The sequence below is a fragment of the Crinia signifera genome, chromosome 3, assembly GCF_055691185.1.
Source record: "Crinia signifera chromosome 3, ASM5569118v1, whole genome shotgun sequence".
Classification (NCBI taxonomy): domain Eukaryota; kingdom Metazoa; phylum Chordata; class Amphibia; order Anura; family Myobatrachidae; genus Crinia; species Crinia signifera.
The window spans coordinates 338,416,110-338,439,127 of record NC_139219.1 but is presented as its reverse complement, the minus strand read 5'-3'; the positions used below and the strand labels follow the sequence as shown (position 1 = coordinate 338,439,127).

The 23,018-nt window shown below is 33.8% G+C and overlaps 21 non-coding genes across 21 annotated transcripts; all 21 read left to right on the top strand.

Moving 5' to 3' along the window:
* Positions 1-568: 568 nt before the first annotated feature.
* TRNAA-AGC (transfer RNA alanine (anticodon AGC)) lies at positions 569-641 on the top strand. The gene has a single exon. It is a non-coding gene; the product is annotated as a tRNA-Ala (tRNA).
* Positions 642-1,500: 859 nt separating this feature from the next.
* On the top strand, positions 1,501-1,573 carry TRNAA-AGC (transfer RNA alanine (anticodon AGC)). The gene has a single exon. It is a non-coding gene; the product is annotated as a tRNA-Ala (tRNA).
* A 243-nt stretch (positions 1,574-1,816) lies between these two features.
* Positions 1,817-1,889, top strand: TRNAA-AGC (transfer RNA alanine (anticodon AGC)). Its single transcript has one exon. It is a non-coding gene; the product is annotated as a tRNA-Ala (tRNA).
* A 552-nt stretch (positions 1,890-2,441) lies between these two features.
* On the top strand, positions 2,442-2,514 carry TRNAA-AGC (transfer RNA alanine (anticodon AGC)). The gene has a single exon. It is a non-coding gene; the product is annotated as a tRNA-Ala (tRNA).
* A 1,191-nt stretch (positions 2,515-3,705) lies between these two features.
* Positions 3,706-3,778, top strand: TRNAA-AGC (transfer RNA alanine (anticodon AGC)). Its single transcript has one exon. It is a non-coding gene; the product is annotated as a tRNA-Ala (tRNA).
* An 859-nt stretch (positions 3,779-4,637) lies between these two features.
* On the top strand, positions 4,638-4,710 carry TRNAA-AGC (transfer RNA alanine (anticodon AGC)). Its single transcript has one exon. It is a non-coding gene; the product is annotated as a tRNA-Ala (tRNA).
* A 243-nt stretch (positions 4,711-4,953) lies between these two features.
* Positions 4,954-5,026, top strand: TRNAA-AGC (transfer RNA alanine (anticodon AGC)). Its single transcript has one exon. It is a non-coding gene; the product is annotated as a tRNA-Ala (tRNA).
* Positions 5,027-6,829: 1,803 nt separating this feature from the next.
* TRNAA-AGC (transfer RNA alanine (anticodon AGC)) lies at positions 6,830-6,902 on the top strand. The gene has a single exon. It is a non-coding gene; the product is annotated as a tRNA-Ala (tRNA).
* An 869-nt stretch (positions 6,903-7,771) lies between these two features.
* Positions 7,772-7,844, top strand: TRNAA-AGC (transfer RNA alanine (anticodon AGC)). Its single transcript has one exon. It is a non-coding gene; the product is annotated as a tRNA-Ala (tRNA).
* A 1,497-nt stretch (positions 7,845-9,341) lies between these two features.
* On the top strand, positions 9,342-9,414 carry TRNAA-AGC (transfer RNA alanine (anticodon AGC)). Its single transcript has one exon. It is a non-coding gene; the product is annotated as a tRNA-Ala (tRNA).
* Positions 9,415-9,992: 578 nt separating this feature from the next.
* On the top strand, positions 9,993-10,065 carry TRNAA-AGC (transfer RNA alanine (anticodon AGC)). The gene has a single exon. It is a non-coding gene; the product is annotated as a tRNA-Ala (tRNA).
* Positions 10,066-10,301: 236 nt separating this feature from the next.
* On the top strand, positions 10,302-10,374 carry TRNAA-AGC (transfer RNA alanine (anticodon AGC)). The gene has a single exon. It is a non-coding gene; the product is annotated as a tRNA-Ala (tRNA).
* A 1,483-nt stretch (positions 10,375-11,857) lies between these two features.
* On the top strand, positions 11,858-11,930 carry TRNAD-AUC (transfer RNA aspartic acid (anticodon AUC)). The gene has a single exon. It is a non-coding gene; the product is annotated as a tRNA-Asp (tRNA).
* An 873-nt stretch (positions 11,931-12,803) lies between these two features.
* Positions 12,804-12,876, top strand: TRNAA-AGC (transfer RNA alanine (anticodon AGC)). Its single transcript has one exon. It is a non-coding gene; the product is annotated as a tRNA-Ala (tRNA).
* An 859-nt stretch (positions 12,877-13,735) lies between these two features.
* TRNAA-AGC (transfer RNA alanine (anticodon AGC)) lies at positions 13,736-13,808 on the top strand. Its single transcript has one exon. It is a non-coding gene; the product is annotated as a tRNA-Ala (tRNA).
* A 1,190-nt stretch (positions 13,809-14,998) lies between these two features.
* TRNAA-AGC (transfer RNA alanine (anticodon AGC)) lies at positions 14,999-15,071 on the top strand. Its single transcript has one exon. It is a non-coding gene; the product is annotated as a tRNA-Ala (tRNA).
* A 1,185-nt stretch (positions 15,072-16,256) lies between these two features.
* Positions 16,257-16,329, top strand: TRNAA-AGC (transfer RNA alanine (anticodon AGC)). Its single transcript has one exon. It is a non-coding gene; the product is annotated as a tRNA-Ala (tRNA).
* A 1,186-nt stretch (positions 16,330-17,515) lies between these two features.
* TRNAA-AGC (transfer RNA alanine (anticodon AGC)) lies at positions 17,516-17,588 on the top strand. The gene has a single exon. It is a non-coding gene; the product is annotated as a tRNA-Ala (tRNA).
* Positions 17,589-18,773: 1,185 nt separating this feature from the next.
* On the top strand, positions 18,774-18,846 carry TRNAA-AGC (transfer RNA alanine (anticodon AGC)). Its single transcript has one exon. It is a non-coding gene; the product is annotated as a tRNA-Ala (tRNA).
* A 3,072-nt stretch (positions 18,847-21,918) lies between these two features.
* Positions 21,919-21,991, top strand: TRNAA-AGC (transfer RNA alanine (anticodon AGC)). Its single transcript has one exon. It is a non-coding gene; the product is annotated as a tRNA-Ala (tRNA).
* A 561-nt stretch (positions 21,992-22,552) lies between these two features.
* Positions 22,553-22,625, top strand: TRNAA-AGC (transfer RNA alanine (anticodon AGC)). The gene has a single exon. It is a non-coding gene; the product is annotated as a tRNA-Ala (tRNA).
* Positions 22,626-23,018: the final 393 nt, after the last annotated feature.

Sequence of the window (23,018 nt, the reverse complement as noted above, 5' to 3'; positions counted from 1 at the left end):
CGCATTCTCCAAATGTTTTATCCTTTCATTTCATTTGTAGATACCCTTCAAAGTCCAAATGTTTTAATCTTTCATTTTATTTGTATATACCCTTCACAGTTACAAATAGTTTTTTGTCATGCAACATATAAAAATATTTAGTCAGACTTAGCTAATTATGACTAGTACTCACACCATTTTAAAAGAGAGACACCTTATAATATGTTAGTAAATCATCTCCCAATGCCTTTTTTTGAACTTGTCATTCATCAATGGGGAATTAGCTCAGATGGTAGCGCGCTTGCTTAGCATGCGGGAGGTAGCGAGATCGATGTTCGCATTCTCCAAATGATTTAGCCTTTCATTTCATTTGTAGATACCCTTCACAGTCCAAATCTTTTAATCTTTCATTTTATTTGTATATACCCTTCACAGTTACAAATAATTTTTTGTCATGCAACATATAAAAATATTTAGTCAGACTTAGCTAATTATGACTAGTACTCACACCATTTTAAAAGAGAGACACCTTATAATATGTTAGTAAATGATCTCCCAATGCCTTTTTTTGAAGTATTCATTCATCAATGGGGAATTAGCTCAGATGGTAGAGCGCTCGCTTAGCATGCGAGAGGTAGCGAGATCGATGCTCGCATTCTCCAAATGTTTTATCCTTTCATTTCATTTGTAGATACCCTTCAAAGTCCAAATGTTTTAATCTTTCATTTTATTTGTATATACCCTTCACAGTTACAAATAGTTTTTTGTCATGCAACATATAAAAATATGTAGTCAGACTTAGCTAATTATGACAACTACTCACACCATTTTAAAAGAGAGACACCTTATAATATGTTAGTAAATCATCTCCCAATGCCATTTTTTTGAAGTTGTCATTCATCAATGGGGAATTAGCTCTGATGGTAGAGCGCTCGCTTAGCATGCGAGAGGTAGCGAGATTGATGCTCTCAATTTCCAAATGTTTTATCCTTTCATTTCATTTGTAGATAACCTAAACAGTCCAAATGTTTTAATCTTTCATTTTATTTGTATTCACAGTTACAAATAGTTTTTTGTCATGCAACATATAAAAATATTTAGTCAGACTTAGCTAATTATGCCAACTACTCACACCATTTTAAAGGAGAGACACCTTATAATATGTTAGTAAATGATCTCCCAATGCCTTTTTTTGAAGTAGTCATTCATCAATGGGGAATTAGCTCAGATGGTAGAGCGCTCGCTTAGCATGCGAGAGGTAGCGAGATTGATGCTCTCCATTTCCAAATGTTTTATCCTTTCATTTCATTTGTAGATACCCTACAGAGTCCAAATGTTTTAATATTTCATTTTATTTGTATTCACAGTTACAAATAGTTTTTTGTCATGCAACATATAAAAATATTTAGTCAGACTTAGCTAATTATGACAACTACTCACACCATTTTAAAGGAGAGACACCTTATAATATGTTAGTAAATGATCTCCCAATGCCTTTTTTTGAAGTAATCATTCATCAATGGGGAATTAGCTCAGATGGTAGAGCGCTCGCTTAGCATGCGAGAGGTAGCGAGATCGATGCTCGCATTCTCCAAATGTTTTATCCTTTCATTTCATTTGTAGATACCCTTCACAGTCCAAATCTTTTAATCTTTCATTTTATTTGTAAATACCCTTCACAGTTACAAATAATTTTTTGTCATGCAACATATAAAAATATTTAGTCAGACTTAGCTAATTATGACTAGTACTCACACCATTTTAAAAGAGAGACACCTTATAATATGTTAGTAAATCATCTCCCAATGCCATTTTTTTGAAGTAGTCATTCATCAATGGGGAATTAGCTCAGATGGTAGAGCGCTCGCTTAGCATGCGAGAGGTAGCGAGATCGATGCTCGCATTCTCCAAATGTTTTATCCTTTCATTTGTAGATACCCTTCAAAGTCCAAATGTTTTAATCTTTCATTTTATTTGTATATACCCTTCACAGTTACAAATAGTTTTTTGTCATGCAACATATAAAATATTTAATCAGACTTAGCTAATTATGACAACTACTCACACCATTTTAAAAGAGAGACACCTTATAATATGTTAGAAAATGATCTCCCAATGCCATTTTTTGAACTAGTCTTTCATCAATGGGGAATTAGCTCAGATGGTAGAGCGCTCGCTTAGCATGCGAGAGGTAGCAAGATCGATGCTCGCATTCTCCAACTGTTTTATCCTTTCATTTCATTTGTAGATACCATTCAAAGTCCAAATGTTTTAATCTTTCATTTTATTTGTATATACCCTTCACAGTTACAAATTGTTTTTTGTCATGCAACATATAAAAATATTCAGTCAGACTTAGCTAATTATGCCAACTACTCACACCATTTTAAAGGAGATACACCTTATAATATGTTAGTAAATCATCTCCCAATGCCATTTTTTTAAAGAAGTCATTCATCAATGGGGAATTAGCTCAGATGGTAGAGCGCTCGCTTAGCATGCGAGAGGTAGCGAGATCGATGCTCGCATTCTCCAAATGTTTTATCCTTTCATTTCATTTGTAGATACCGTTTACAGTCCAAATGTTTTAATCTATCATTTTATTTGTATATACAATTCACAGTTACAAATAGTTTTTTGTCATGCAACATATAAAAATATTTAGTCAGACTTAGCTAATTATGACAACTACTCACACCATTTTAAAAGAGAGACACCTTATAATATGTTAGTAAATCATCTCCCAATGCAATTTTTTTTGAAGTTGTCATTCTCCAATGGGGAATTAGCTCAGACGGTAGAGCGCTCACTTAGCATGCGAGAGATAGCGAGATCGATGCTCGCATTCTCCAAATGATTTAGCCTTTCATTTCATTTGTAGATACCCTTCACAGTCCAAATCTTTTAATCTTTCATTTTATTTGTATTCACAGTTACAAATAGTTTTTTGTCATGCAACATATAAAAATATTCAGTCAGACTTAGCTAATTATGCCAACTACTCACACCATTTTAAAGGAGATACACCTTATAATATGTTAGTAAATCATCTCCCAATGCCATTTTTTTAAAGAAGTCATTCATCAATGGGGAATTAGCTCAGATGGTAGAGCGCTCGCTTAGCATGAGAGAGGTAGCGAGAACGATGCTCGCATTCTCCAAATGTTTTATCCTTTCATTTCATTTGTAGATACCCTTCAAAGTCCAAATGTTTTAATCTTTCATTTTATTTGTATATACCCTTCACAGTTACAAATAGTTTTTTGTCATGCAACATATAAAAATATTTAGTCAGACTTAGCTAATTATGACAACTACTCACACCATTTTAAAAGAGAGACACCTTATAATATGTTAGTAAATCATCTCCCAATGCCATTTTTTTTTAAGTTGTCATTCATCAATGGGGAATTAGCTCAGATGGTAGAGCGCTCGCTTAGCATGCGAAAGGTAGCGAGATCGATGCTCGCATTCTCCAAATGATTTAGCCTTTCATTTCAATTGTAGATACCCTTCACAGTCCAAATGTTTTAATCTTTCATTTTATTTGTATATACCCTTCACAGTTACAAATAGTTTTTTGTCATGCAACATATAAAAATATTTAATCAGACTTAGCTAATTATGACAACTACTCACACCATTTTAAAAGAGAGACACCTTATAATATGTTAGAAAATGATCTCCCAATGCCATTTTTTTGAAGTACTGTAGTCATTCATCAATGGGGAATTAGCTCAGATGGTAGAGCGCTCGCTTAGCATGCGAGAGGTAGCGAGATCGATGCTCGCATTCTCCAAATGTTTTATCCTTTCATTTCATTTGTAGATACCCTTCAAAGTCCAAATGTTTTAATCTTTTATTTTATTTGTATATACCCTTCACAGTTACAAATAGTTTTTTGTCATGCAACATATAAAAATATGTAGTCAGACTTAGCTAATTATGACAACTACTCACACCATTTTAAAAGAGAGACACCTTATAATATGTTAGTAAATCATCTCCCAATGCCATTTTTTTGAATTTGTCATTCATCAATGGGGAATTAGCTCAGATGGTAGAGCGCTCGCTTAGCATGCGAGAGGTAGCGAGATTGATGCTCTCAATTTCCAAATGTTTTATCCTTTCATTTCATTTGTAGATACCCTACACAGTCCAAATGTTTTAATCTTTCATTTTATTTGTATTCACAGTTACAAATAGTTTTTTGTCATGCAACATATAAAAATATTTAGTCAGACTTAGCTAATTATGCCAACTACTCACACCATTTTAAAGGAGAGACACCTTATAATATGTTAGTAAATGATCTCCCAATGCCTTTTTTTGAAGTAGTCATTCATCAATGGGGAATTAGCTCAGATGGTAGAGCGCTCGCTTAGCATGCGAGAGGTAGCGAGATTGATGCTCTCAATTTCCAAATGTTTTATCCTTTCATTTCATTTGTAGATACCCTACACAGTCCAAATGTTTTAATCTTTCATTTTATTTGTATTCACAGTTACAAATAGTTTTTTGTCATGCAACATATAAAAATATTTAGTCAGACTTAGCTAATTATGACAACTACTCACACCATTTTAAAGGAGAGACACCTTATAATATGTTAGTAAATGATCTCCCAATGCCTTTTTTTGAAGTAGTCATTCATCAATGGGGAATTAGCTCAGATGGTAGAGCGCTCGCTTAGCATGCGAGAGGTAGCGAGATCGATGCTCGCATTCTCCAAATGTTTTATCCTTTCATTTCATTTGTAGATACCCTTCACAGTCCAAATCTTTTAATCTTTCATTTTATTTGTAAATACCCTTCACAGTTACAAATAATTTTTTGTCATGCAACATATAAAAATATTTAGTCAGACTTAGCTAATTATGACTAGTACTCACACCATTTTAAAAGAGAGACACCTTATAATATGTTAGTAAATCATCTCCCAATGCCATTTTTTTGAAGTAGTCATTCATCAATGGGGAATTAGCTCAGATGGTAGAGCGCTCGCTTAGCATGCGAGAGGTAGCGAGATCGATGCTCGCATTCTCCAAATGATTTAGCCTTTCATTTCATTTGTAGATACCCTTCACAGTCCAAATGTTTTAATCTTTCATTTTATTTGTATTCACAGTTACAAATAGTTTTTTGTCATGCAACATATAAAAATATTTAATCAGACTTAGCTAATTATGACAACTACTCACACCATTTTAAAAGAGAGACACCTTATAATATGTTAGAAAATGATCTCCCAATGCCATTTTTTGAACTAGTCTTTCATCAATGGGGAATTAGCTCAGATGGTAGAGCGCTTGCTTAGCATGCGAGAGGTAGCAAGATCGATGCTCGCATTCTCCAAATGTTTTATCCTTTCATTTCATTTGTAGATACCCTTCACAGTCCAAATGTTTTAATCTATCATTTTATTTGTATATACCCTTCACAGTTACAAATAGTTTTTTGTCATGCAACATATAAAAATATTTAGTCAGACTTAGCTAATTATGACAACTACTCACACCATTTTAAAAGAGAGACACCTTATAATATATTAGTAAATCATCTCCCAATGCCATTTTTTTGAAGTTGTCATTCATCAATGGGGAATTAGCTCAGACGGTAGAGCGCTCACTTAGCATGCGAGAGGTAGCGAGATCGATGCTCGCATTCTCCAAATGATTTAGCCTTTCATTTCATTTGTAGATACCCTTCACAGTCCAAATCTTTTAATCTTTCATTTTATTTGTATTCACAGTTACAAATAGTTTTTTGTCATGCAACATATAAAAATATTCAGTCAGACTTAGCTAATTATGCCAACTACTCACACCATTTTAAAGGAGATACACCTTATAATATGTTAGTAAATCATCTCCCAATGCCATTTTTTTAAAGAAGTCATTCATCAATGGGGAATTAGCTCAGATGGTAGAGCGCTCGCTTAGCATGCGAGAGGTAGCGAGAACGATGCTCGCATTCTCCAAATGTTTTATCCTTTCATTTCATTTGTAGATACCCTTCAAAGTCCAAATGTTTTAATCTTTCATTTTATTTGTATATACCCTTCACAGTTACAAATAGTTTTTTGTCATGCAACATATAAAAATATTTAGTCAGACTTAGCTAATTATGACAACTACTCACACCATTTTAAAAGAGAGACACCTTATAATATGTTAGTAAATCATCTCCCAATGCCATTTTTTTTGAAGTTGTCATTCATCAATGGGGAATTAGCTCAGCCGGTAGAGAGCTCACTTAGCATGCGAGAGGTAGCGAGATCGATGCTCGCATTCTCCAAATGATTTAGCCTTTCATTTCATTTGTAGATACCCTTCACAGTCCAAATCTTTTAATCTTTCATTTTATTTGTATTCACAGTTACAAATAGTTTTTTGTCATGCAACATATAAAAATATTCAGTCAGACTTAGCTAATTATGCCAACTACTCACACCATTTTAAAGGAGATACACCTTATAATATGTTAGTAAATCATCTCCCAATGCCATTTTTTTAAAGAAGTCATTCATCAATGGGGAATTAGCTCAGATGGTAGAGCGCTCACTTAGCATGCGAGAGGTAGCGAGAACGATGCTCGCATTCTCCAAATGTTTTATCCTTTCATTTCATTTGTAGATACCCTTCAAAGTCCAAATGTTTTAATCTTTCATTTTATTTGTATATACCCTTCACAGTTACAAATAGTTTTTTGTCATGCAACATATAAAAATATTTAGTCAGACTTAGCTAATTATGACAACTACTCACACCATTTTAAAAGAGAGACACCTTATAATATGTTAGTAAATCATCTCCCAATGCCATTTTTTTTTAAGTTGTCATTCATCAATGGGGAATTAGCTCAGATGGTAGAGCGCTCGCTTAGCATGCGAGAGGTAGCGAGATCGATGCTCGCATTCTCCAAATGATTTAGCCTTTCATTTCATTTGTAGATACCCTTCACAGTCCAAATGTTTTAATCTTTCATTTTATTTGTATATACCCTTCACAGTTACAAATAGTTTTTTGTCATGCAACATATAAAAATATTTAATCAGACTTAGCTAATTATGACAACTACTCACACCATTTTAAAAGAGAGACACCTTATAATATGTTAGAAAATGATCTCCCAATGCCATTTTTTTAACTAGTCTTTCATCAATGGGGAATTAGCTTAGATGGTAGAGTGTTTAGCATGCGAGAGGTAGCGAGATCGATGCTCGCATTCTCCAAATGTTTTATACTTTCATTTCATTTGTAGATACCCTTCAAAGTCCAAATGTTTTAATCTTTCACTTTATTTGTATATACCCTTCACAGTTACAAATAGTTTTTTGTCATGCAACATATAAAAATATTTAGTCAGACTTAGCTAATTATGCCAACTACTCACACCATTTTAAAAGAGAGACACCTTATAATATGTTAGTAAATAATCTCCCAATGCCATTTTTTTGAAGTTTTTATTCATCAATGGGGAATTAGCTCAGATGGTAGAGCGCTCGCTTAGCATGCGAGAGGTAGCAAGATCGATGCTCGCATTCTCCAACTGTTTTATCCTTTCTTTAATTTGTAGATACCCTTCAAAGTCCAAATGTTTTAATCTTTCATTTTATTTGTATATACCCTTCACAGTTACAAATAGTTTTTTGTCATGCAACATATAAAAATATTCAGTCAGACTTAGCTAATTATGCCAACTACTCACACCATTTTAAAGGAGATACACCTTATAATATGTTAGTAAATCATCTCCCAATGCCATTTTTTTAAAGAAGTCATTCATCAATGGGGAATTAGCTCAGATGGTAGAGCGCTCGCTTAGCATGCGAGAGGTAGCGAGATCGATGCTCGCATTCTCCAAATGTTTTATCCTTTCATTTCATTTGTAGATACCCTTCACAGTCCAAATGTTTTAATCTATCATTTTATTTGTATATACCCTTCACAGTTACAAATAGTTTTTTGTCATGCAACATATAAAAATATTTAGTCAGACTTAGCTAATTATGACAACTACTCACACCATTTTAAAAGAGAGACACCTTATAATATGTTAGTAAATCATCTCCCAATGCCATTTTTTTTGAAGTTGTCATTCATCAATGGGGAATTAGCTCAGACGGTAGAGCGCTCACTTAGCATGCGAGAGGTAGCGAGATCGATGCTCGCATTCTCCAAATGGTTTAGCCTTTCATTTCATTTGTAGATACCCTTCACAGTCCAAATCTTTTAATCTTTCATTTTATTTGTATTCACAGTTACAAATAGTTTTTTGTCATGCAACATATAAAAATATTCAGTCAGACTTAGCTAATTATGCCAACTACTCACACCATTTTAAAGGAGATACACCTTATAATATGTTAGTAAATCATCTCCCAATGCCATTTTTTTTAAAGAAGTCATTCATCAATGGGGAATTAGCTCAGATGGTAGAGCGCTCGCTTAGCATGCGAGAGGTAGCGAGAACGATGCTCGCATTCTCCAAATGTTTTATCCTTTCATTTCATTTGTAGATACCCTTCAAAGTCCAAATGTTTTAATCTTTCATTTTATTTGTATATACCCTTCACAGTTACAAATAGTTTTTTGTCATGCAACATATAAAAATATTTAGTCAGACTTAGCTAATTATGACAACTACTCACACCATTTTAAAAGAGAGACACCTTATAATATGTTAGTAAATCATCTCCCAATGCCATTTTTTTTGAAGTTGTCATTTATCAATGGGGAATTAGCTCAGCCGGTAGAGCGCTCACTTAGCATGCGAGAGGTAGCGAGATCGATGCTCGCATTCTCCAAATGATTTAGCCTTTCATTTCATTTGTAGATACCCTTCACAGTCCAAATCTTTTAATCTTTCATTTTATTTGTATTCACAGTTACAAATAGTTTTTTGTCATGCAACATATAAAAATATTCAGTCAGACTTAGCTAATTATGCCAACTACTCACACCATTTTAAAGGAGATACACCTTATAATATGTTAGTAAATCATCTCCCAATGCCATTTTTTTAAAGAAGTCATTCATCATTGGGGAATTAGCTCAGATGGTAGAGCGCTCGCTTAGCATGCGAGATGTAGCGAGAACGATGCTCGCATTCTCCAAATGTTTTATCCTTTCATTTCATTTGTAGATACCCTTCAAAGTCCAAATGTTTTAATCTTTCATTTTATTTGTATATACCCTTCACAGTTACAAATAGTTTTTTGTCATGCAACATATAAAAATATTTAGTCAGACTTAGCTAATTATGACAACTACTCACACCATTTTAAAAGAGAGACACCTTATAATATGTTAGTAAATCATCTCCCAATGCCATTTTTTTTTAAGTTGTCATTCATCAATGGGGAATTAGCTCAGATGGTAGAGCGCTCGCTTAGCATGCGAGAGGTAGCGAGATCGATGCTCGCATTCTCCAAATGATTTAGCCTTTCATTTCATTTGTAGATACCCTTCACAGTCCAAATGTTTTAATCTTTCATTTTATTTGTATATACCCTTCACAGTTACAAATAGTTTTTTGTATTCACAGTTACAAATAGTTTTTTGTCATGCAACATATAAAAATATTTAGTCAGACTTAGCTAATTATGCCAACTACTCAAACCATTTTAAAGGAGAGACACCTTATAATATGTTAGTAAATCATCTCCCAATGCCATTTTTTTGAAGTTGTCATTCATCAATGGGGAATTAGCTCAGATGGTAGAGCGCTCGCTTAGCATGTGAGAGGTAGCGAGATTGATGCTCTCAATTTCCAAATGTTTTATCCTTTCATTTCATTTGTAGATACCCTACACAGTCCAAATGTTTTAATCTTTCATTTTATTTGTATTCACAGTTACAAATAGTTTTTTGTCATGCAACATATAAAAATATTTAGTCAGACTTAGCTAATTATGCCAACTACTCAAACCATTTTAAAGGAGAGACACCTTATAATATGTTAGTAAATCATCTCCCAATGCCATTTTTTTGAAGTAGTCATTCATCAATGGGGAATTAGCTCAGATGGTAGAGCGCTCGCTTAGCATGCGAGAGGTAGCGAGATCGATGCTCGCATTCTCCAAATGTTTTATCCTTTCATTTCATTTGTAGATACCCTTCAAAGTCCAAATGTTTTAATCTTTCATTTTATTTGTATTCACAGTTACAAATAGTTTTTTGTCATGCAACATATAAAAATATTTAGTCAGACTTAGCAAAATTATGCCAACTACTCACACCATTTTAAAGGAGAGACACCTTATAATATGTTAGTAAATGATCTCCCAATGCCTTTTTTTGAAGTAGTCATTCATCAATGGGGAATTAGCTCAGATGGTAGAGCGCTCGCTTAGCATGCGAGAGGTAGCGAGATCGATGCTCGCATTCTCCAAATGTTTTATCCTTTCATTTCATTTGTAGATACCCTTCAAAGTCCAAATGTTTTAATCTTTCATTTTATTTGTATTCACAGTTACAAATAGTTTTTTGTCATGCAACATATAAAAATATTTAGTCAGACTTAGCAAAATTATGCCAACTACTCACACCATTTTAAAGGAGAGACACCTTATAATATGTTAGTAAATGATCTCCCAATGCCTTTTTTTGAAGTAGTCATTAATCAATGGGAAATTAGCTCAGATGGTAGAGCGCTCGCTTAACATGCGAGAGGTAGCGAGATCGATGCTCGCATTCTCCAAATGTTTTATCCTTTCATTTCATTTGTAGATACCCTTCAAAGTCCAAATCTTTTAATCTTTCATTTTATTTGTATTCACAGTTACAAATAGTTTTTTGTCATGCAACATATAAAAATATTTAGTCAGACTTAGCTAATTATGCCAACTCTTCACACCATTTTAAAGGAGAGACACCTTATAATATGTTAGTAAATGATCTCCCAATGCCTTTTTTTGAAAGAGTCATTCATCAATGGGGAATTAGCTCAGATGGTAGAGCGCTCGCTTAGCATGCAAGAGGTAGCGAGATCGATGCTCGCATTCTCCAAATGTTTTATCCTTTCATTTCATTTGTAGATACCCTTCACAGTCCAAATCTTTTAATCTTTCATTTTATTTGTATATACCCTTCACAGTTACAAATAATTTTTTGTCATGCAACATATAAAAATATTTAGTCAGACTTAGCTAATTATGACTAGTACTCACACCATTTTAAAAGAGAGACACCTTATAATATGTTAGTAAATGATCTCCCAATGCCTTTTTTTGAAGTAGTCATTCATCAATGGGGAATTAGCTCAGATGGTAGAGCGCTCGCTTAGCATGCGAGAAGTAGCGAGATCGATGCTCGCATTCTCCAAATGTTTTATCCTTTCATTTCATTTGTAGATACCCTTCAAAGTCCAAATGTTTTAATTTTTCATTTTATTTGTATATACCCTTCACAGTTACAAATAGTTTTTTGTCATGCAACATATAAAAATATGTAGTCAGACGCAGCTAATTATGACAACTACTCACACCATTTTAAAAGAGAGACACCTTATAATATGTTAGTAAATCATCTCCCAATGCCATTTTTTTGAACTTGTCATTCATCAATGGGGAATTAGCTCAGATGGTAGAGCGCTCGCTTAGCATGCGAGAGGTAGCGAGATTGATGCTCTCAATTTCCAAATGTTTTATCCTTTCATTTCATTTGTAGATACCCTACACAGTCCAAATGTTTTAATCTTTCATTTTATTTGTATTCACAGTTACAAATAGTTTTTTGTCATGCAACATATAAAAATATTTAGTCAGACTTAGCTAATTATGCCAACTACTCACACCATTTTAAAGGAGAGACACCTTATAATATGTTAGTAAATGATCTCCCAATGCCTTTTTTTGAAGTAGTCATTCATCAATGGGGAATTAGCTCAGATGGTAGAGCGCTCGCTTATCATGCGAGAGGTAGCGAGATCGATGCTCGCATTCTCCAAATGTTTTATCCTTTCATTTCATTTGTAGATACCCTTCAAAGTCCAAATGTTTTAATCTTTCATTTTATTTGTATATACCCTTCACAGTTACAAATAGTTTTTTGTCATGCAACATATAAAAATATTCAGTCAGACTTAGCTAATTATGCCAACTACTCACACCATTTTAAAGGAGATACACCTTATAATATGTTAGTAAATCATCTCCCAATGCCATTTTTTTAAAGAAGTCATTCATCAATGGGGAATTAGCTCAGATGGTAGAGCGCTCGCTTAGCATGCGAGAGGTAGCGAGATCGATGCTCGCAGTCTCCAAATGTTTTATCCTTTCATTTCATTTGTAGATACCCTTCAAAGTCCAAATGTTTTAATCTTTCATTTTATTTGTATATACCCTTCACAGTTACAAATAGTTTTTTGTCATGCAACATATAAAAATATTTAGTCAGACTTAGCTAATTATGACTAGTACTCACACCATTTTAAAAGAGAGACACCTTATAATATGTTAGTAAATCATCTCCCAATGCCTTTTTTTGAACTTGTCATTCATCAATGGGGAATTAGCTCAGATGGTAGCGCGCTCGCTTAGCATGCGGGAGGTAGCGAGATCGATGTTCGCATTCTCCAAATGATTTAGCCTTTCATTTCATTTGTAGATACCCTTCACAGTCCAAATCTTTTAATCTTTCATTTTATTTGTATATACCCTTCACAGTTACAAATAATTTTTTGTCATGCAACATATAAAAATATTTAGTCAGACTTAGCTAATTATGACTAGTACTCACACCATTTTAAAAGAGAGACACCTTATAATATGTTAGTAAATGATCTCCCAATGCCTTTTTTTGAAGTATTCATTCATCAATGGGGAATTAGCTCAGATGGTAGAGCGCTCGCTTAGCATGCGAGAGGTAGCGAGATCGATGCTCGCATTCTCCAAATGTTTTATCCTTTCATTTCATTTGTAGATACCCTTCAAAGTCCAAATGTTTTAATCTTTCATTTTATTTGTATATACCCTTCACAGTTACAAATAGTTTTTTGTCATGCAACATATAAAAATATGTAGTCAGACTTAGCTAATTATGACAACTACTCACACCATTTTAAAAGAGAGACACCTTATAATATGTTAGTAAATCATCTCCCAATGCCATTTTTTTGAAGTTGTCATTCATCAATGGGGAATTAGCTCAGATGGTAGAGCGCTCGCTTAGCATGCGAGAGGTAGCGAGATTGATGCTCTCAATTTCCAAATGTTTTATCCTTTCATTTCATTTGTAGATACCCTACACAGTCCAAATGTTTTAATCTTTCATTTTATTTGTATTCACAGTTACAAATAGTTTTTTGTCATGCAACATATAAAAATATTTAGTCAGACTTAGCTAATTATGCCAACTACTCACACCATTTTAAAGGAGAGACACCTTATAATATGTTAGTAAATGATCTCCCAATGCCTTTTTTTGAAGTAGTCATTCATCAATGGGGATTTAGCTCAGATGGTAGAGCGCTCGCTTAGCATGCGAGAGGTAGCGAGATTGATGCTCTCAATTTCCAAATGTTTTATCCTTTCATTTCATTTGTAGATACCCTACACAGTCCAAATGTTTTAATATTTCATTTTATTTGTATTCACAGTTACAAATAGTTTTTTGTCATGCAACATATAAAAATATTTAGTCAGACTTAGCTAATTATGACAACTACTCACACCATTTTAAAGGAGAGACACCTTATAATATGTTAGTAAATGATCTCCCAATGCCTTTTTTTGAAGTAATCATTCATCAATGGGGAATTAGCTCAGATGGTAGAGCGCTCGCTTAGCATGCGAGAGGTAGCGAGATCGATGCTCGCATTCTCCAAATGTTTTATCCTTTCATTTCATTTGTAGATACCCTTCATAGTCCAAATCTTTTAATCTTTCATTTTATTTGTAAATACCCTTCACAGTTACAAATAATTTTTTGTCATGCAACATATAGAAATATTTAGTCAGACTTAGCTAATTATGACTAGTACTCACACCATTTTAAAAGAGAGACACCTTATAATATGTTAGTAAATCATCTCCCAATGCCATTTTTTTGAAGTAGTCATTCATCAATGGGGAATTAGCTCAGATGGTAGAGCGCTCGCTTAGCATGCGAGAGGTAGCAAGATCGATGCTCGCATTCTCCAAATGTTTTATCCTTTCATTTCATTTGTAGATACCCTTCAAAGTCCAAATGTTTTAATCTTTCATTTTATTTGTATATACCCTTCACAGTTACAAATAGTTTTTTGTCATGCAACATATAAAATATTTAATCAGACTTAGCTAATTATGACAACTACTCACACCATTTTAAAAGAGAGACACCTTATAATATGTTAGAAAATGATCTCCCAATGCCATTTTTTGAACTAGTCTTTCATCAATGGGGAATTAGCTCAGATGGTAGAGCGCTCGCTTAGCATGCGAGAGGTAGCAAGATCGATGCTCGCATTCTCCAACTGTTTTATCCTTTCATTTCATTTGTAGATACCATTCAAAGTCCAAATGTTTTAATCTTTCATTTTATTTGTATATACCCTTCACAGTTACAAATAGTTTTTTGTCATGCAACATATAAAAATATTCAGTCAGACTTAGCTAATTATGCCAACTACTCACACCATTTTAAAGGAGATACACCTTATAATATGTTAGTAAATCATCTCCCAATGAAATTTTTTTAAAGAAGTCATTCATCAATGGGGAATTAGCTCAGATGTTAGAGCGCTCGCTTAGCATGCGAGAGGTAGCGAGATCGATGCTCGCATTCTCCAAATGTTTTATCCTTTCATTTCATTTGTAGATACCCTTCACAGTCCAAATTTTTGAATCTTTCATTTTATTTGTGTATACCCTTCACAGTTACACATAGTTTTTTTGTCATGCAACATATAAAAATATTTAGTCAGACTTAGCTAATTATGACAACTACTCACACCATTTTAAAAGAGAGACACCTTATAATATGTTAGTAAATCATCTCCCAATGCCTTTTATTTGAACTTGTCTTTCATCAATGGGGAATTAGCTCAGATGGTAGAGCGCTCGCTTAGCATGCGAGAGGTAGCGAGATCGATGCTCGCATTCTCCAAATGTTTTATCCTTTCATTTCATTTGTAGATACCCTTCACAGTCCAAATGTTTTAATCTATCATTTTATTTGTATATACCCTTCACAGTTACAAATAGTTTTTTGTCATGCAACATATAAAAATATTTAGTCAGACTTAGCTAATTATGACAACTACTCACATCATTTTAAAGGAGAGACACCTTATAATATGTTAGTAAATCATCTCCCAATGCCATTTTTTTGAAGAAGTCATTCATCAAGGGGGCATTAGCTCAGATGGTAGAGCGCTCGCTTAGCATGCGAGAGGTAGCGAGATCGATGCTCGCATTCTCCAAATGTTTTATCCTTTCATTTCATTTGTAGATACCCTTCAAAGTCCAAATGTTTTAATCTTTCATTTTATTTGTATTCACAGTTACAAATAGTTTTTTGTCATGCAACATATAAAAATATTTAGTCAGACTTAGCTAATTATGCCAACTACTCACACCATTTTAAAGGAGATACACCTTATAATATGTTAGTAAATCATCTCCCAATGCCATTTATTTGAAGAAGTCATTCATCAAGGGGGCATTAGCTCAGATGGTAGAGCGCTCGCTTAGCATGCGAGAGGTAGCGAGATCGATGCTCGCATTCTCCAAATGTTTTATCCTTTCATTTCATTTGTAGATACCCTTCACAGTCCAAATGTTTTAATCTATCATTTTATTTGTATATACCCTTCACAGTTACAAATAGTTTTTTGTCATGCAACATATAAAAATATTTAGTCAGACTTAGCTAATTATGCCAACTACTCACACCATTTTAAAGGAGAGACACCTTATAATATGTTAGTAAATCGTCTCCCAATGCCATTTTTTTGAAGTAGTCATTCATCAATGGGGAATTAGCTCAGATGGTAGAGCGCTCGCTTAGCATGCGAGAGGTAGCGAGATCTATGCTCGCATTCTACAAATGTTTTATCCTTTCATTTCATTTGTAGATACCCTTCAAAGTCCAAATGTTTTAATCTTTCACTTTATTTGTATATACCCTTCACAGTTACAAATAGTTTTTTGTCATGCAACATATAAAAATATTCAGTCAGACTTAGCTAATTATGCCAACTACTCACACCATTTTAAAGGAGATACACCTTATAATATGTTAGTAAATCATCTCCCAATGCCATTTTTTTAAAAGAAGTCAATCTTCAATGGGGAATTAGCTCAGATGGTAGAGCGCTCGCTTAGCATGCGAGAGGTAGCGAGATCGATGCTCGCATTCTCCAAATGTTTTATCCTTTCATTTCATTTGTAGATACCCTTCACAGTCCAAATGTTTTAATCTATCATTTTATTTGTATATACCCTTCACAGTTACAAATAGTTTTTTGTCATGCAACATATAAAAATATTTAGTCAGACTTAGCTAATTATGACAACTACTCACACCATTTTAAAAGAGACACCTTATAATATGTTAGTAAATCATCTCCCAATGCCATTTTTTTTGAAGTTGTCATTCATCAATGGGGAATTAGCTCAGATGTTAGAGCACTCGCTTAGCATGCGAGAGGTAGCGAGATCGATGCTCGCATTCTCCAAATGATTTAGCCTTTCATTTCATTTGTAGATACCCTTCACAGTCCAAATGTTTTAATCTTTCATTTTATTTGTATATACCCTTCACAGTTACAAATAGTTTTTTGTCATGCAACATATAAAAATATTTAATCAGACTTAGCTAATTATGACAACTACTCACACCATTTTAAAAGAGAGACACCTTATAATATGTTAGAAAATGATCTCCCAATGCCATTTTTTGAACTAGTCTTTCATCAATGGGGAATTAGCTCAGATGGTAGAGCGTTTAGCATGCGAGAGGTAGCGAGATCGATGCTCGCATTCTCCAAATGTTTTATCCTTTCATTTCATTTGTAGATACGCTTCAAAGTCCAAATGTTTTAATCTTTCACTTTATTTGTATATACCCTTCACAGTTACAAATAGTTTTTTGTCATGCAACATATAAAAATATTTAGTCAGACTTAGCTAATTATGCCAACTACTCACACCATTTTAAAAGAGAGACACCTTATAATATGTTAGTAAATCATCTCCCAATGCCATTTTTTTGAAGTTTTTATTCATCAATGGGGAATTAGCTCAGATGGTAAAGTGCTCGCTTAGCATGCGAGAGGTAGCGAGATCGATGCTCGCATTCTCCAAATGATATAGCCTTTCATTTCATTTATAGATACCCTTCACAGTCCAAATTTTTGAATCTTTCATTTTATTTGTGTATACCCTTCACAGTTACACATAGTTTTTTTGTCATGCAACATATAAAAATATTTAGTCAGACTTAGCTAATTATGACAACTACTCACACCATTTTAAAAGAGAGACACCTTATAATATGTTAGTAAATCATCTCCCAATGCCTTTTATTTGAACTTGTCTTTCATCAATGGGGAATTAGCTCAGATGGTAGAGCGCTCGCTTAGCATGCGAGAGGTAGCGAGATCGATGCTCGCATTCTCCAAATGTTTTATCCTTTCATTTCATTTGTAGATACCCTTCACAGTCCAAATGTTTTAATCTATCATTTTATTTGTATATACCCTTCACAGTTACAAATAGTTTTTTGTCATGCAACATATAAAAATATTTAGTCAGACTTAGCTAATTATGACAACTACTCACATCATTTTAAAGGAGAGACACCTTATAATATGTTAGTAAATCATCTCCCAATGCCATTTTTTTGAAGAAGTCATTCATCAAGGGGGCATTAGCTCAGATGGTAGAGCGCTCGCTTAGCATGCGAGAGGTAGCGAGATCGATGCTCGCATTCTCCAAATGTTTTATCCTTTCATTTCATTTGTAGATACCCTTCAAAGTCCAAATGTTTTAATCTTTCATTTTATTTGTATTCACAGTTACAAATAGTTTTTTGTCATGCAACATATAAAAATATTTAGTCAGACTTAGCTAATTATGCCAACTACTCACACCATTTTAAAGGAGATACACCTTATAATATGTTAGTAAATCATCTCCCAATGCCATTTATTTGAAGAAGTCATTCATCAAGGGGGCATTAGCTCAGATGGTAGAGCGCTCGCTTAGCATGCGAGAGGTAGCGAGATCGATGCTCGCATTCTCCAAATGTTTTATCCTTTCATTTCATTTGTAGATACCCTTCACAGTCCAAATGTTTTAATCTATCATTTTATTTGTATATACCCTTCACAGTTACAAATAGTTTTTTGTCATGCAACATATAAAAATATTTAGTCAGACTTAGCTAATTATGCCAACTACTCACACCATTTTAAAGGAGAGACACCTTATAATATGTTAGTAAATCGTCTCCCAATGCCATTTTTTTGAAGTAGTCATTCATCAATGGGGAATTAGCTCAGATGGTAGAGCGCTCGCTTAGCATGCGAGAGGTAGCGAGATCTATGCTCGCATTCTACAAATGTTTTATCCTTTCATTTCATTTGTAGATACCCTTCAAAGTCCAAATGTTTTAATCTTTCACTTTATTTGTATATACCCTTCACAGTTACAAATAGTTTTTTGTCATGCAACATATAAAAATATTCAGTCAGACTTAGCTAATTATGCCAACTACTCACACCATTTTAAAGGAGATACACCTTATAATATGTTAGTAAATCATCTCCCAATGCCATTTTTTTAAAAGAAGTCAATCTTCAATGGGGAATTAGCTCAGATGGTAGAGCGCTCGCTTAGCATGCGAGAGGTAGCGAGATCGATGCTCGCATTCTCCAAATGTTTTATCCTTTCATTTCATTTGTAGATACCCTTCACAGTCCAAATGTTTTAATCTATCATTTTATTTGTATATACCCTTCACAGTTACAAATAGTTTTTTGTCATGCAACATATAAAAATATTTAGTCAGACTTAGCTAATTATGACAACTACTCACACCATTTTAAAAGAGACACCTTATAATATGTTAGTAAATCATCTCCCAATGCCATTTTTTTTGAAGTTGTCATTCATCAATGGGGAATTAGCTCAGATGTTAGAGCACTCGCTTAGCATGCGAGAGGTAGCGAGATCGATGCTCGCATTCTCCAAATGATTTAGCCTTTCATTTCATTTGTAGATACCCTTCACAGTCCAAATGTTTTAATCTTTCATTTTATTTGTATATACCCTTCACAGTTACAAATAGTTTTTTGTCATGCAACATATAAAAATATTTAATCAGACTTAGCTAATTATGACAACTACTCACACCATTTTAAAAGAGAGACACCTTATAATATGTTAGAAAATGATCTTCCAATGCCATTTTTTGAACTAGTCTTTCATCAATGGGGAATTAGCTCAGATGGTAGAGCGTTTAGCATGCGAGAGGTAGCGAGATCGATGCTCGCATTCTCCAAATGTTTTATCCTTTCATTTCATTTGTAGATACCCTTCAAAGTCCAAATGTTTTAATCTTTCACTTTATTTGTATATACCCTTCACAGTTACAAATAGTTTTTTGTCATGCAACATATAAAAATATTTAGTCAGACTTAGCTAATTATGCCAACTACTCACACCATTTTAAAAGAGAGACACCTTATAATATGTTAGTAAATCATCTCCCAATGCCATTTTTTTGAAGTTTTTATTCATCAATGGGGAATTAGCTCAGATGGTAAAGTGCTCGCTTAGCATGCGAGAGGTAGCGAGATCGATGCTCGCATTCTCCAAATGATATAGCCTTTCATTTCATTTATAGATACCCTTCACAGTCCAAATTTTTGAATCTTTCATTTTATTTGTGTATACCCTTCACAGTTACACATAGTTTTTTTGTCATGCAACATATAAAAATATTTAGTCAGACTTAGCTAATTATGACAACTACTCACACCATTTTAAAAGAGAGACACCTTATAATATGTTAGTAAATCATCTCCCAATGCCTTTTATTTGAACTTGTCTTTCATCAATGGGGAATTATCTCAGATGGTAGAGCGCTCGCTTAGCATGCGAGAGGTAGCGAGATCGATGCTCGCATTCTCCAAATGTTTTATCCTTTCATTTCATTTGTAGATACCCTTCACAGTCCAAATGTTTTAATCTATCATTTTATTTGTATATACCCTTCACAGTTACAAATAGTTTTTTGTCATGCAACATATAAAAATATTTAGTCAGACTTAGCTAATTATGACAACTACTTACACCATTTTAAAAGAGACACCTTATAATATGTTAGTAAATCATCTCCCAATGCCATTTTTTTTGAAGTTGTCATTCATCAATGGGGAATTAGCTCAGATGTTAGAGCACTCGCTTAGCATGCGAGAGGTAGCGAGATCGATGCTCGCATTCTCCAAATGATTTAGCCTTTCATTTCATTTGTAGATACCCTTCACAGTCCAAATGTTTTAATCTTTCATTTTATTTGTATATACCCTTCACAGTTACAAATAGTTTTTTGTCATGCAACATATAAAAATATTTAATCAGACTTAGCTAATTATGACAACTACTCACACCATTTTAAAAGAGAGACACCTTATAATATGTTAGAAAATGATCTTCCAATGCCATTTTTTGAACTAGTCTTTCATCAATGGGGAATTAGCTCAGATGGTAGAGCGTTTAGCATGCGAGAGGTAGCGAGATCGATGCTCGCATTCTCCAAATGTTTTATCCTTTCATTTCATTTGTAGATACCCTTCAAAGTCCAAATGTTTTAATCTTTCACTTTATTTGTATATACCCTTCACAGTTACAAATAGTTTTTTGTCATGCAACATATAAAAATATTTAGTCAGACTTAGCTAATTATGCCAACTACTCACACCATTTTAAAAGAGAGACACCTTATAATATGTTAGTAAATCATCTCCCAATGCCATTTTTTTGAAGTTTTTATTCATCAATGGGGAATTAGCTCAGATGGTAAAGTGCTCGCTTAGCATGCGAGAGGTAGCGAGATCGATGCTCGCATTCTCCAAATGATATAGCCTTTCATTTCATTTATAGATACCCTTCACAGTCCAAATTTTTGAATCTTTCATTTTATTTGTGTATACCCTTCACAGTTACACATAGTTTTTTTGTCATGCAACATATAAAAATATTTAGTCAGACTTAGCTAATTATGACAACTACTCACACCATTTTAAAAGAGAGACACCTTATAATATGTTAGTAAATCATCTCCCAATGCCTTTTATTTGAACTTGTCTTTCATCAATGGGGAATTATCTCAGATGGTAGAGCGCTCGCTTAGCATGCGAGAGGTAGCGAGATCGATGCTCGCATTCTCCAAATGTTTTATCCTTTCATTTCATTTGTAGATACCCTTCACAGTCCAAATGTTTTAATCTTTCATTTTATTTGTATATACCCTTCACAGTTACAAATAGTTTTTTGTCATGCAACATATAAATATATTTAATCAGACTTAGCTAATTATGACAACTACTCACACCATTTTAAAAGAGAGACACCTTATAATATGTTAGAAAATGATCTCCCAATGCCATTTTTTGAACTAGTCTTTCATCAATGGGGAATTAGCTTAGATGGTAGAGTGTTTAGCATGCGAGAGGTAGCGAGATCGATGCTCGCATTCTCCAAATGTTTTATCCTTTCATTTCATTTGTAGATACCCTTCAAAGTCCAAATGTTTTAATCTTTCACTTTATTTGTATATACCCTTCACAGTTACAAATAGTTTTTTGTCATGCAACATATAAAAATATTTAGTCAGACTTAGCTAATTATGCCAACTACTCACACCATTTTAAAAGAGAGACACCTTATAATATGTTAGTAAATCATCTCCCAATGCCATTTTTTTGAAGTTTTTATTCATCAATGGGGAATTAGCTCAGATGGTAGAGCGCTCGCTTAGCATGCGAGAGGTAGCGAGATCGATGCTCGCATTCTCCAAATGATTTAGCCTTTCATTTCATTTGTAGATACCCTTCACAGTCCAAATTTTTGAATCTTTCATTTTATTTGTGTATACCCTTCACAGTTACACATAGTTTTTTTGTCATGCAACATATAAAAATATTTAGTCAGACTTAGCTAATTATGACATCTACTCACACCATTTTAAAAGAGAGACACCTTATAATATGTTAGTAAATGATCTCCCAATGCCTTTCATTTGAACTTGTCATTCATCAATGGGGAATTAGCTCAGATGGTAGAGCGCTCGCTTAGCATGCGAGAGGTAGCAAGATCGTTGCTCGCATTCTCCAAATGTTTTATCCTTTCATTTCATTTGTAGATACCCTTCAAAGTCCAAATGTTTTAATCTTTCATTTTTATTTGTATATACCCTTCACAGTTACAAATAGTTTTTTGTCATGCAACATATAAAAATATTCAGTCAGACTTAGCTAATTATGCCAACTACTCACACCATTTTAAAGGAGATACACCTTATAATATGTTAGTAAATCATCTCCCAATGCCATTTTTTTAAAGACGTCATTCATCAATGGGGAATTAGCTCAGATGGTAGAGCGCTCGCTTAGCATGCGAGAGGTAGCGAGATCGATGCTCGCATTCTCCAAATGTTTTATCCTTTCATTTCATTTGTAGATACCCTTCACAGTCCAAATGTTTTAATCTATCATTTTATTTGTATATACCCTTCACAGTTACAAATAGTTTTTTGTCATGCAACATATAAAAATATTTAGTCAGACTTAGCTAATTATGACAACTACTCACACCATTTTAAAAGAGAGACACCTTATAATATGTTAGTAAATAAAGATGGCATTAGCTCAGATGGTAGAGCGCTCGCTTAGCATGCGAGAGGTAGCGAGATCGATGCTCGCATTCTCCAAATGATTTAGCCTTTCATTTCATTTGTAGATACCCTTCACAGTCCAAATTTTTGAATCTTTCATTTTATTTGTGTATACCCTTCACAGTTACACATAGTTTTTTTGTCATGCAA